General features: G+C 40.9%; 1 long non-coding RNA gene across 1 annotated transcript in view; it reads left to right on the top strand.

Moving 5' to 3' along the window:
* Positions 1-14268, top strand: part of LOC123000373 (uncharacterized) — a 64590-nt gene that overhangs the window by 33832 nt on the left and 16490 nt on the right. Inside the window, exon 6 of the long non-coding RNA XR_006408336.3 lies at positions 6217-6395. This is a non-coding gene — a long non-coding RNA (uncharacterized LOC123000373). The remainder of the gene's footprint in view (positions 1-6216; positions 6396-14268) is intronic.

Raw genomic sequence — 14268 nt, 5'->3', positions numbered from 1 at the left:
GAAGTATGTCAAAAAATAACAAAAGATTTGAACATTTGATTAAATAGAATCACAAATCATTATGAAACAGTGGTTAATTATCCATTTAACTGAAATGACAATGAAAGATTTCAAAGGCAAATACAGATAGTTGTGAGCAAAATTCAGCTCTCTTTATTAAGACTCAGTTTTCCTGAGTAATCAAAGACCTGATAAACATAGGAAATTATTTTGGCAAAACAGAGTCCTTTTTTTCTAGGCAGATAAGTTTAAAGGTAAAGAAAAACGTTTGTTTATAATTACATATTAAGAGCAAATCAATAGATAAAACTTGGTCCTTGTAACAAAGAGAAAACAAAATTTTAATTTTTCACCAGTTTACTTTTGATATTAAAGCTCATTTACTGGGACACCTTTGTGGCTCAGTCAGTTAAGCGTCTGCCTTCAGCTCAGGTCATGATCCCAGGGTCCTGGGGTCAAGTCCCTTATCAGACTCCTTGCTCAGCAGGGAGCCTGCTTCTCCCTCTGCCTGCTCTGCCTGCCCTGCCTGCCGCTTCCCCTGTTAATGTTTGCTCTCTCTCTCTCTCTGACAAATAAATAAAAATCTTAAAAAAAAAAGAAGAAACTCATTTACTTAAATTTATCCTAATCTTAGCCAGTACTGACCACACATTCTTTCCGATTTCTTTTCCATAAACCTACAACTCTCTTTTTTACATTCAGATTTTGTACTAAGTTTTCCCTCTTTGAACAACCACTGTCACTTAAGACAAATTTTCTTTTTTCTCAACAAAAATGTATTTCTATTTCTTAAACTTTTTCTTACCAAACACACATATGTTACTTTCCTTGCATGCAGAGTTGTTGCCCTTATTATTTCCAGTGGTCTTAATTACATTTAGTAGAATTCTGAACTCCTGGAAATCTTAATTTCTAGTGAAAACTAGGTAGTAAGCAATTGTGAACTGTTATACCAGAGTTCTTTCGATTGGCAAATTTATAAATACATTCTATAATTTCTAGAAATGTACTTTTCATGGTATCATCTTTCAGTAAAGCACAAAATATGTTTACTAACACACCCAAATTTGGCTCTAGTTTCTTAGTAACAAGACAGAAGTAGATAAAATAACAAAACATTAAGTACTAAACATAGGCATATCTTATTTGGAAATGATCTAGATGTTCAATGAATTTAACTTAACTTATCATTTAACTTAGCAAGATGTTAATGTTTCAAGTTATCAGGGGCACCTGGGTGGCCCTGTCAGTTAAGTGTCGGACTCTTGATTTTGGCTCTGGTCATGTGATCTCAGGGTCATGGGATCGAGCCTGACATCGGGCTCCAACAAGGCTCCAAGCCGAGGGCAGAGTCTGCTTGAGGTTCTCTCTCCTCTCCCTCTGCCTCTCCTGTTCATATTTTCTCTCTCTCTCTCTCTCTAAAATAAGTAGATCTTTTAAAAAAAAAAAAGTTTCAAGTTACCAAAGATTTTGTTTAATTTTAAGATTTTGTTTATTTATTTGAGAGAAGAGAGAGCTAGCGAGAGAGAACATGAGCAGGATCAGAGGAGAGGGAGAAGCAGACTCCCCACTGAGCAGGGAGCCTGATGTGGGGCTTGATCCCAGGACCCCGGGATCATGACCTGAGCCAAAGGCAGACACTTAACTGACTGAGCTACCCAGGCGCCCCTAAGTTACCAAAGATTTTAGAAGCTATTTAAAAGAGTTGCCTACAAACCTTTTTATCTTATTTTGTCTATTTAATTTACTTGTTCTTAACAATTATGGGTAGTCCACCTACAACACTTCATGAGGCATTAGACAGAGTCAGTCATTATCCTAAGGTTTTGTTTTGTTTTGTTTTGTTTTGTTTTGTTTTGTTTTGTTTTTTTGGACAAACTTTGCGGTAGAAGTAATGTCACCAGCTGGACCGCAAGACCTGACCTTTACTGCCCACCTGCTTATACTCACCAACCTCTGTTCTATGTATTTCCTTGAGCTCTTCTTTCCAGCTTGTCTCTTAACTTAGGCAAAAGATCTAAGAGGCATAGCCTCCCATGATGGAAACCAGAACTACCCCTCAAAGAAAACTGCCTAGACAAAGATTGCCAGCTGGCCCAGACGACCCAGATCAGCTTGAACTTAGTCCCTAACTTGCCCCTGTGCAGATTGACCATGGTATGACCTCTAGAATGACCGACAACTACCTTAATCTCACTATAGTACTATTATCTCCACTTAAGTAGAAGCACAGGCCTCATTTACATAACATACATTATGTGTACAGGCATGTTTTCTTAACGGGCATGTGTGACATTATGCCCACCTCTACGTATGATAACAAGTCTTCCCTATCTAAATATTCATCCTAACCCCAAGTAAAAGGAACTTATCCACCCATGCACAGGGAATCACAGCTTTGGAAGTCATTCTCCATGACGTTATTTGCTGCAAATAAGCTGTGGGACAACTGTAGCTGGTATAGTTTTCATCTGTGATTCACCGAGGAGCAAATTCATGTTAGTTCAGTTATTAAAAATGAACTTATCTGACTTTCAGTAAACACAGGCAGAATAAAAGTTTTATATTTAATGCTGATTACTCTAAAAATGTATCTATTTTAATTAAGCCAACCTTCAAATAGCTTTAATATCAAATATTTTCCCAGGTCACATGAACTTGATAAACGTTTGGGTTTCTATCTTTCTGAGTTTTAGAATGCCCAATTCTTCTAAGTGCTTGCCTTCAAAACAACTAAATAGAACTATTTTACAAATTAATTTTAGCAATAAAATTAATTGGGGTAGTGAATATATCTCACTTTTACAATATATATGGACACACAAATAGACACATGCAAACAAAAGTCTTATAGCTTTTGTTTTTTCTAAAATTTAGTAATATTACTAGTATTTGTAGAAAGGATATTATAGGCCCAATTTCCAAATATCTACCCCCCCCCTTTTTTTCCCAGATGAAAAACTTTTCCTAAAGTTTGTATTTCAAAGAGTGGCTCTTAGGTCCTAGAGAAGATGAGGGTGAAAATATACATTATAAATCCGTAGAGAATGTATATAAGTTTTCTCCAGGGTGGACTTTTAGGACATATTGGCCTCTTACTAGAGGTGCTAGAGTTTTGGCAGAAAAAGCCCTTTTTAGCAGTTTGTATTTTATTAAGGCCTTTCCTAGCCGCCTCTTTTTTTTTCCCTTCAGGCTCAGGTGGTTGTGGGCTTTAATTATGTTTCAAAGACATGATAAGATCTGTAATTTCGAAGAGCAGAGAAAGAATGCAAAAACTTTTGTCTTTCCTAGAGTTTCAGGGTAATTGCTGTTTAAAATTTACCTTTCTTAAGTACAGGAGAATTTTGTTCCAATATCCTGGTCTTTTATAATACCCACAAACATTTTGAGAGGAATAGGTGAGGTTTGGGGATTGGTAAACATAGATAGGTTTTGACTTGTTTTTAGAGTTGTATTTCTGGTTTTGTAGAGACTTGTAAGACAACCACAGATGTTCCTAATTCTCCAAAGAACTGGATGACAGCCTGAATATCAAGGGACTGGCCTGCCTTTTAAACTAAGTTTGCTTCTTTATATGAGGGAGATTTTTTTTTTTTAAGATTTATTATTTTGAGGGAGAGAGAGGGAGATCACAAGTGGGAGAGGCAGAAGAAGGAGAAAGAATCCCAAGCAGACAACCTGCTGAGCACAGGGGCTGACGCTGGGCTCACCCTATCCCTAAGATCACAGCCTGAGCAGAGCTGAAACCACGAGTCAGCTGCTCAACCAACTGCACCAATCAGGGCCACTATCAGGGAGATTTTTAACTAAGATGGGAGTCAAAAGATTTATATCTATGTAAAGTCTGTGTTGGCAAGTAAAAATCCTGTTGCCTCAAAAGTTACTCTAGCTGGGCTAAGAATCAGATTAACGGAAGAAAATAAAATTTAATAGGCATAGGTATGGGGAATCCACATAGAGTTGGAAATTCCAAAGACAGCAAAATGAGATACGTATGTCATTCTTAAGTAAGGAGAAAAGGGGGTAAGAGCCTGGGATTTCAGAGGAAAGGAATGCAGTTCACAGGGTGATAAGAAGAGCAGATGTTTGGTAATTAGAAGTTTGCCCAGCCATACGGATGGTCACTTGGATAAAATTTCTCTCTGTTAATAATCCTTATTCTGGGAAAGACCCCCCAGTTTAGATTTTCCCAGGTCCAAGAGATCATGAGCTGAGCTGAAGGCAGATGTTTAAGCGACTGAGCCACCCAGCTGCCCCAATTTTTCTGTGTCGTTAAAGGAGGGGTAAATGAGCCCACAGGGTCTCAAGTGCCTTTATCTCAAAATGATCCCCATGCCAAAGTGGTACATTCTGAGGGGTCCTGTCCTGAACCCCTTCATCTGTATAAAACATTTTAACAAAAGCCTTTGCTCTGGTTATACAATTCAACCTTGGCTTCTATTAGCCCCTGAACATTGGCCTTCCACTGATAATTTGTAGGAGGTGCTAGGAGAAATTTTGGTCATCTGTTTCCTCTGTGAAGAAGAGATTGTGAATAGTCAATCTTTCTAATTTCTCTTTAAATTTGATAGAATCTTCTGAAAGTAGAGGTAAAGGAGCTTTATTGTTTAAAAAAATTGCTGCTGTCCAGGGGATACAAATTCATGGTGGAGGGTCTATGATACACCTGTGTAGAAATGCCTGGGGCTGGCAGAGCTGGATTCCAAAGCCCTGGGAGGTGAGAGCAAACAAGCCTTACCACCAGTCAGTCGTGGGGGCTTTACACTCATTTCCTGGCTTTCAGCATTTACGCGAGCAGCCTATATACTTTGAACCTAGAGACTGGCCAGAGTGCTCATTGTAAATCCTGTAGGGAAGGGAGCAGTTAAAAAGGCAGATGACACTGGATTTTAAGAAGGGGAATTTACGTTGGATGTGAACATTTATTTTTGTCTTAAGTCCAATTTCTATTTTATCTTTTCAAGGGAGTCCCTAAGGCAGGTCATTATACTAATAAGACACTTAAGAGCTATCTATTAAGAATATATGTGTTTCTAAAATATGACCAATTTAAAGGATCCACCATCTGGCCATTGACAAGTAGGATCTCTTAATAGCAATTCAAACCAAAAAGCCTTTTAAAGGCTTAACTAAAGATGCAACAGACATCCAGAGAGAGGGCATAGATGATGCAGACCTCATGATCCAAAAGTTTACTACCAAAATTACTCTAAGAAAGCAAAAGCCTTTGTTGCACAGGCGGTAAGGATGGTGTGGTGAAAGCGGTGTCTCCCGTCTCCCATGACCACGTGAGTTGCCTCCAGTCAGTCACAGATGTGCTAACCTGTGACACTGGGCAGGCGCTACTGCAACGAAACTAACATGAGTTTGCTCCTGGGTGAGTTACAGGAGGAGACCACACCAGATGGAGTTGTCACACAAAAGAAGCTTTATTTACAGCAGATAACTTCCAATGCTGTGACTCCCTGAGCAGGAGTGAACGGGTTCTTTGTATTTAGAGTTTAGGATGAATGTTCAGAGAGGGCAGCTTCATCTTTGCATCTAAAGGGGCCATAAAGTTGTGCAGGCCTGTACCTGCATCCAGGGGTATGTTCATGAAGCTTAAGCTCCTCGTAGGGCAGAGGCCTTACCGTTACAAGGAATCAGAGGTAAGGGTCTCAGGTGACGAATGCAGGGTCTTGCTTACCTTTGCAATAGCACTGGGAGTTTTCAAACTAATTTATTGTCTATTTTCTGGCTGGGTAGAGACTGTTCTTTTTATTTATTTATTATTTATTTATTTATTTATTTTTAAGATTTTATTTCCTTATTTTTTAGAGAGCGAGAAAGAGAGAGTGAAAGAGAGAGAACAAGTGGGAGGGGCAGAGAGAGAGAGAGAGAGGAAGAGAGAATCTCAAGCTGACTCCACGCTGAGCTCTATCTCAGGACCCTGAGATCAAGACCAGAGCTGAAGTCAAACGCTTAACCTACTGAGCCCCCCAGACATCTGGACGGTGACCGTTCATTTTTGCATTCCTTTTGTTCCTTTAAAATCCTTATCTACTGAGGTGTTTGCACAGCACTTCTTTGTAATTGTGTTAGCGTCTGGGCAGTTCTACAAGCAGTGTACTGAAGCAAGTAGCACTCATAGAGCATATAGTGATCATGAAAAATAGCCGGAGGCCTTGAATGACTTCTCTTATGTCACAATAGTTATGTCTCATCTTTCTTTTCTAGGGATCCCTAACTCCACTTACACTACTGGAATGGGACCTTCCAGCACTAACAAGCAACAAAGGTTGAAACAACAAAGGATCTTATGGGCTGGGACCTCTCATGACAAACACCACTGGGAGCTGGCATGTCCAGACTCATGGAACCCTAGTCTATTTGACTGACCTGCACAGTGCACCCTGGTAAGTGTACCCTCTGGATGGTGGATGATGAAGGAACAGAAGGCTAGCTGAGGGCAGGCAGAAGCTGACACCCCACAACACCCCCGTCCCATGGGATATAGGCGACATTTCTCAGGCACTCCTGGCTTTCCTAAAGCAAAGGAAAGGAAAAACAAATAGTTAACTTACAGAGATCACGATCCTGCAAGACAGAAGTCTCCTTCAGTTTACAAAAATCTTAGCAATTTACATTTCTATCAATGGCTTAGCTTCCAGAAGGAAGTGTAGATACAATTAAATGTTCTTACAACCTGCAGCCCATTGACAGATACTTGAAGTGGGCAGAGTGTAATGTTCCTCCACGAAGTTCCCAACTATCCTCATGTTAATGCCTTACTGGAGGGAAAAACAACCTTAACTTGACAATGGCAAAGCCTCTGGTATCCTGTGAGTCTTTAACATATGAAAATCCTTTTGAAACCTCCCTTTTCCTTACCTCCCCCAACCCCATAGTATATAAATCAGCCACCCTTCACAACCCCTGCGACAGCGGCTCTTTCTGCCCATGGGTCCTGTCCCCAGGCTTTAATAAACCACCATTCTGCACCAAAGATGTGTCAAGAATGCTTTCTTGGTCCTTGGCTCCGGACCTCACCCCACTGAACCCCACCTATATTTCAAAACCCCATCAATGGAGACCAAAGAGAATATTATCACTGGTCACAAAGCCAGGCTCTTAGGACACAGAACAAGATGAAAGGGAAAATCTCATCCAGTTTTTCTTAGAGGCACATTAACAGCTTTCACTAAGCCTTGGGGCTCTTGGAGCCAAACTAATACGTGGGAGGGATCTACTGTGGGGTTGGGTATCGTGTGCTGTTTTACAGTGTTGTATGGAAATTTTCTTGAGATTGGCGGGAGACCTAGTGTCAATCTAATCCATTCCATGATGAACTTATCCCAACACAGGAATCTTCGAGCTAGTTGGTAAATATTCTAACGGCCGCTCCACCCCCCACCCCCACCCTTCAACAGCTTTTAACTACTTGGCCCATGCCTACTAGTCGTGGCTTGGACTTCTGGACTTCCAAGATGTCCCTTAGGAACAGCCTTCGCCCCATGTGCACATGAACCCGCAGCAAAGTTTACATGACAAATGACATAAAAGACACAGACAAAGAGAAACAATGACCATCTCGAGAGGAAACGGATCAGTATTCCACTAAATTTACCAAGAGTTACTAAGCCTGAGGAACTAGTTCCACAAGTATTTTCTCCTGCTAATCTAAGTTTAGGGGGAAAAAGACACTCATCACTCTTGCTCCATCAGACAGACTCCACCGATGGGGATCTCAGGAGACCGACATGGTAAAAAATCTTACCATCTGCCATCTGTATGTCAGATTTCCCAAAGATCTCTGAGCTGCAGCTGTGTCTAAGGCAGGCTGTGTCCAACAAGTCAAAGTATCCTGCCGAGTACTCCCGCTATTGAAGAGGAAGACGTTTTCCTCTATCCAAGGTTTTCCCAGCTGGACTAAGAATTAAATTTACATGAGACCAACAGATTAACAGGAGAAAATCAAATTTAGTTTCCTATCTATGGGGAATCCACACAGACATGAAATTCCAAAGGGAGTCAGGCAAGGTGAAGCTCATTGATTGACATCCTGATCTGAGGAGAGGGGTAGAGGCTACAAAGGGGAGAAAGACCATTAGCAGGAAGGTGAGAAGAGGTTTTGGTAAACAAAGGTTGCCCTGTTATACACGTTTCTTAGGTAAAGCAGAATTTCTGTTAGTAACTCTCTTCCTGGTACAGGCTCTCCTTTCCAATGTAAATTAGGCAGTTGAAGGGAGATAAAGAGCTCTTCCTGAATCTGCTGGGTTTTGACTGCTTCTAATTCAGAATAATCTTCATGCCAAAGTGACCCACCTTGGGGCGACTGGTCCTTCGCCCCTCCAGAATTTTATAGGAAATACTGGAAGTATAAATGGCACAATCAGGCATTGCCCACACTAGAAGACGTGGGCTGAGCAAGAGAGCCTATGTCTAAGACCCACTTGAATGCATAATCTAGAGAGTTGTCATTGTGCAAAACCCAGCACTACTAGTTTAAAGTAGAAGAGGTTTTGGCTGCTTCTTTAAAAGGACACTCTTCATCAGGAATAAGTAAATAGCTCAAGGAATTTCAGCATAGGTCAAAGGATATTTCCAATGTAAATAGTCTCCATATTTTGGCAGGAATACCCATAAGAGGAAAGGAAATTAATACTGAGCCATCTACAGGAGAAAAATATCTTGTCTCTGAAGAACAGGAACTTCGTTCATTGATGGAAGAAAATATTAAGAAGTAAGGCTTATCAACTGTTACATGTATATTATAATAAACCAATCAATGTTAGGTCAATATCCTACAAAGAAAGGATCAGGGAAGTAATGAACTGAAAGAAAAACATATCATTTTTGTTTGTTTTTAGTTTGAAAGTGTTTAGTCCAGATTTGTAGTGTAAACAAATGGAGCAGATTATCTCCAACTCTAAGTTAAAGGAATAATCAGCCACACCTTTACTTTTAGAGGTTTTTTTTTTTCTTAAAGATTTTTTCAGTAATCTCTACAGCCAGTGTGGGACTCAAAGAGTCACATGCTCTGCTGACTGAGGCAGCTAGGTGCCCCACTTTTAGAGTTTTAATCAAAATTATTTAAGAGAAGCAAAATTAGCTGTTTAGCTTTCGTCTGTCTGCCCACTGGATGTACAAATAAGAACATGAACTAGTGACCTGACACCCACATTTGTTCATCGTTCTTTTATGTCAGCCAGCTGGTTATATTAGCATAATACCTCCTTTTTAAAGATTTTTTGGGGGAAGCTGTCAACAACATTTTGTGGACAATTCAGGAAGCTTCTACATTGTTAAATTCTTGGGCATAAATATGGTATTGTGGTTATGTAGGAGAATACATGCTGAACTATTTAGCAGTGAAATGTCCCAATGCCTCCAACTTACTTTCGAATGGTTCAGAGAAAGAAAAAAGCAAACTGGTACAGTGCTACCAAGTGGTGAATACAGGCAAAGATTATATGTAGATTTATCAAATGCTATCATATCCCATTTTCTGTAGATTTAAAATAAAACGTTGAAGGAAAATGATGTAAAAAAAAAAAAGCTTTTGAAGCATTCAGGAGGGTTTTTCCCCTTTAAGCCTTATGTACAGAAGCAATACACATAGCTTTAGAGGCTGTTATAGACCTATTTTAACTCCTGAATCACACTTTAATTTGACTAACATACAGGTTTATGACCAAATGCTAAATTTTTGTCTTCCCAAGAAATTTTAAAAGGAAGGCAATATAGGTAACTCAAAATGAATTTGCAAAATGGGATTCTCTGACATCAGACCAGGATAATAAAAATAGGAGGGATAGCTGTTTTAAGTAAAAAATATGGCAAAATCTGGGCATGTGTGATCACAGGTAAAACTGACATTCTAGTCTACAGATGGGATTAATGACCTCTACCTGAAGCCTTAGAGGAATGTTTGGGGAGAGTTCCACTGTGTTTGTATCAGTGAGGGTCTAGGCAGAAAAATAGAAACCGGTGTTTGAAAGAGAGAATTTAATGAGGGGAATTGGTTACACAGGTGACTGAACAGCCGAGGCTGAGAAGCCCCTGGGAACAGTGGCGCAACTCAGAGTTAGCGCAGCAAGAGGCCGCTGCCTCTAGTGCCAAGGGGCCTTTGAGAGGAAATGGTGCCATCAGCGCTGGAGGCTGGGGCTGCCAGTTAAGAGCTGGAGCCAGGGCAGGGGATGTTATGAGCAGAACCCTGGAGGGAGCGGCTGCTTCATGGGAGCTGGAGGCACCAAGGAGTTCTGCACTGCCTGGGAGGGTGGGAGAAATCTCTGCCTGTCCCCTTCCTCCTCTCCTCCAACCTTTCACCAGTGCATCTCAATGACCAAACCTGTGGGGGAGTTATAAGGTGAGCTCAGGAAAAGTAATCTCTTGTGATGAAAAGCAGAGAAGGGAAAAGGCTAGGAATGGATCTGAGAGCAAGCAGCTGGAGAAAAGACATACTTTACATCTTCTTGCTCTTTTGCTGAAAGTTCTCATATTCACAGTCCTATGTGAATATACCTTTAAAAAACAAGAGGAGATATAAAATTCTAGTTAAAAATAGTTGAATTGATTTAAGACTAATGAGAAAACAATAACATCTTAAAAAGGTGGGAGTACCTGACCGGCTCAGTCTGTAGAGCATGCAACTCTTGATCTCAGGGTTGTGAGTTCAGGCCCCACACTCGGTGTAGAGATTACTTAAAAATAAAGTATTGGGGTGGAGGGGCAGAGGGAAAGAGAGGGATCCCAGCATGGAACGCAGCACAGGGCTCAATCTCACGACTCTGAGATCATGACCTAAGCCAAAATCAAGAGTCAGATGCTTAACCAACTGCAGCACCCAGGGGCCACTTAAAAATAAAGTCTTAAAAAAAAAAAAAAAGACTAATGAGAAAACAAGATTTGAAAAATAATATATTCTAACTATATCTGGACTTATTCAGGATTGTTATAAAATATCAAATTTTACGCCCTTCAGTAAATAGCCAATTTTAAAAAAAATAATTATATCTGCCATTAGTATTACCTAACTAATGTATGAACAAAAATCTCTGAAGAGTGAAATTGTTTTTTAGGAGAATTTACAGTCTTACATTTTGTTTTTGTTTTTTGTTTTTTGTTTTTTTTAGATTTTATTTATTTGTTTAACAGAGAGAGACAGCCAGCGAGAGAGGGAACACAAGCAGGGGGAGTGGGAGAGGAAGAAGCAGGCTCCCAGCGGAGGAGCCTGATGTGGGGCTCGATCCCAGAACGCCAGGATCACGCCCTGAGCCAAAGGCAGACGCTTAACGACTGTGCCACCCAGGCGCCCCTTTTTTTCTTTTCTTTAAAGATGTTATTTATTTATTTGACAGAGAGAGCACAAGCAGGCAGAACAGCAGGCAGAAGGAGAGAAGCAGATTCCCCGCTGAGCAGGGAGCCTGAAGGAGGGCTTGATCGCAGGACCCTGGGATCACTACCTGAGCTGTAGGCAGACACTTAACTGATGGAGCCACCCAGGTGCTCCTCTTGACTTTCCTATGTCTCATATTTTATGATACCAGAAGCAAGTGAATGGGGATGGAATTGAAGGTTGGTGGTAGGATGGCGGGGGAGGGAGGCGAGTGAAATGGAAGAGAGAACAAGATCTAGTTGATTTAGTTGATGAGTCCATATTTAGAAAGTCATCATAAAGGACAATCTAAATTAAAGATCATATAAAGGCAGAGGTGTTTTATTCAGCTTGTACAATCAAAAAAATTTAAGCTATTTGACATTAAAAATTGAGAATTTCATATAAAACTCTAAATTCTAGCTTCTCTTATAAATTAGGGTGCTCTGGCCACACTCAGCCCTCATTCTTCCTTGGCAGACTTGCTGGAGCATGTCCTTTCTAGTTCTCCGTGTCCCAGCTTTACCTGGTTCAGTCATGTGTGTCACTTGCCTGGCCCCTGTAGGCAAGCATCTTCTTTTCTTTCTTTTCATTCTAGACTGAATAAGGATTTGCACTAGCTATCACCTCCATGTTCTCTCCTTTCGTATTGAATCAGCTTCTCTGACACTTAAGAGTCCACTTGAGGGGCACCTGGGTGGCTCAGTTGGTTGAAGGACTGACTTCAGCTCAGGTCATGATCTCTCGGGTTCCTGGGATAAATAGAGCTTGGTTTCTGCGCTCAATGGGAAGTCTGCTTCTCCCCCTCCCTCTGCCCCTCCCAGCCCCATGATCTCTCTCTCAAATAAATAAATAAAATCTCTCTTAAAAAAGAAAAAGAGTCCACTTGCTAAGTCACTAGTCAAATCAGTGAAATCCCAAATACTCCCATGATACATCATTTTAAATTCTTTGTGAAAGGAGGTAATGCAGGCTGGCTGGAACTGAGGACCAGGAGGGGGTTCCCACAGGACCAGCCAAGAGGGTCCTTGGCTTCCGACGGGATGGAAATCAAACAGAGCCAAAAAGGAAGTGAGAGCAGAGTTTATTGAGGACAGAGAGAGTGTATAGATATAGACAGAGCATGGGAGAAGGAAAGGAAAGGAAAGGAAAGGAAATCTCATCCTTTGCTTGGGACCTGGGGTTTTTACTGAGGACAGTGTCTGGTGCGTGTGTCTTCTCAGTAATCCAGGAACAAAGATGAGTGTTTAAGTGTTCTCCACAAGTCACTTACATCCTGGAGCCAAAAGTCTCTATCAGTCAGTGGTCTTGGAAAATGTTCATGACGACCCTGCCCTGTCACTCCTCAGATGTTATCTATTCTGTTAAAAGACTCTAAAGAAGTCATGAAATCCTTGATCTTTACAGTTTCTGTACTATAAGGCGTGTGTGTGTGTGTGTGTGTGTGTGTGTGTGTGTGGTGGGGGGGGGAGCCTGTAGGTCCTAGCAAGAATGGAAGCAGCAAAAGGACGAATAAAGCAGTTTTTCATCGGGTCTCTTTAGTTTCCCTGTTTCAGAGGAATATATGAAAGTGATTGTGTGATTACACGTACAAACACATCTTTGCCCACAACTAAAAGATTTTGCATTGACTTGAAATAAGACTGTAAAACCAAAGTAATTAAAAAAAAAAAACTAGAATAAAAGTCGAACATCCAGTAATAAATGTTAACTAGCTGAGGTTAAGTCCTCATGTTGATAGCTTCCTTTAAGTCTTTTTTTTTTAAAGGATTTTATTTATTTATTTATTTATTTGAGAGAGAGCGCACGGGCGCATGAACAGGGGGAGGGGCAGAGGGAGAGGGAGAAGCAGACTCACTGCTGAGCAAGGAGCCCGAGGTGGGACTTGATCCCAGGACTCTGGGATCATGACCTAAGCCAAAGGCAGACACTTAACCAATTTAGTGACCCAGGTGCCCAGTGTTTCCCTTTTGTTGTATATACCCAGTGTTGGGAACAGAATTCCTGTCCTCTTCAAGGTCCTTCTAGCTAGACTAAGAATTGACATGAAACAGATTAACAGGAGAAAATAAAATTTAATTTTGTACGTAATTTTGACTCCACACAGACATGAACGTTCCAAAGACAGGCAAAATGAGGTATATTTGTCATTCTGAACTAAGGAGAAGAGGGTAGGGTCTGGAACTTCAAAGGGAAGGAATGCAATTTGCAGGAAGATGAAAAGGAGTAAATTTTTGGTAAACAAATGTGTGCTGGGCCACTCAGAAACAAGGGGATGTAGAGGACTTGGACCAAACAGGCCTTGCCAGGTCCCTCCCTGTCTATCATCCCTAGTTCATCGTACAATGTAGCTATCTATGATAATAGCCCTTTTCCTGGAGCGGGTCCTCAATCTAAATTCTATTTAGGCAGTTGGGGAAGTAAAGAACTTTCCTGAATCTGCTGGGTTTTGATTGCTTTTTAACTCAAAATAATCTTCATACCAAAGTGGCCCATCTTGGAGTGGTCTGCTCTTGGCCCCTACACTGGTTTCAAGTTGTTTGATACCTTGCACTCCTGCTGGACTATAAGCTCTTGATGGCAAGGATTCTGTCATTTTTTTTATATATAGCTGTATTCCAAAGCAGATAGCAAAGAGGTTCATTGCTTCAGTAAATAGATGAAAATATATGAAGAAACTTTTTGCTCAGTTGCTGCTGAAGTAAAGCTATAGTAATCAAACATAAAATTATTTTTCAGGAGGTGCCTGGGTGGCTCAGTCAGTTGAGCATCCAACTCTTCATTTCAGCTCAGGTCATGATCTCAGGGTCATCAGATGGATCCCCATGTTGGGCTTTGTGCTGTGCTCCATGCTGGGCATGGAGCCTGCTTAAGAGTCTCTCTCTTCCTCTCCCCACCCCCCACATACACAC

The sequence above is a fragment of the Ursus arctos genome, unplaced genomic scaffold (genome assembly GCF_023065955.2).
Source record: "Ursus arctos isolate Adak ecotype North America unplaced genomic scaffold, UrsArc2.0 scaffold_25, whole genome shotgun sequence".
In the NCBI taxonomy this organism is placed as follows: Eukaryota; Metazoa; Chordata; class Mammalia; order Carnivora; family Ursidae; genus Ursus; species Ursus arctos.
The sequence above is the reverse complement of the archived record's forward strand: the minus strand, read 5'-3'. Positions and strand labels throughout refer to the sequence as shown.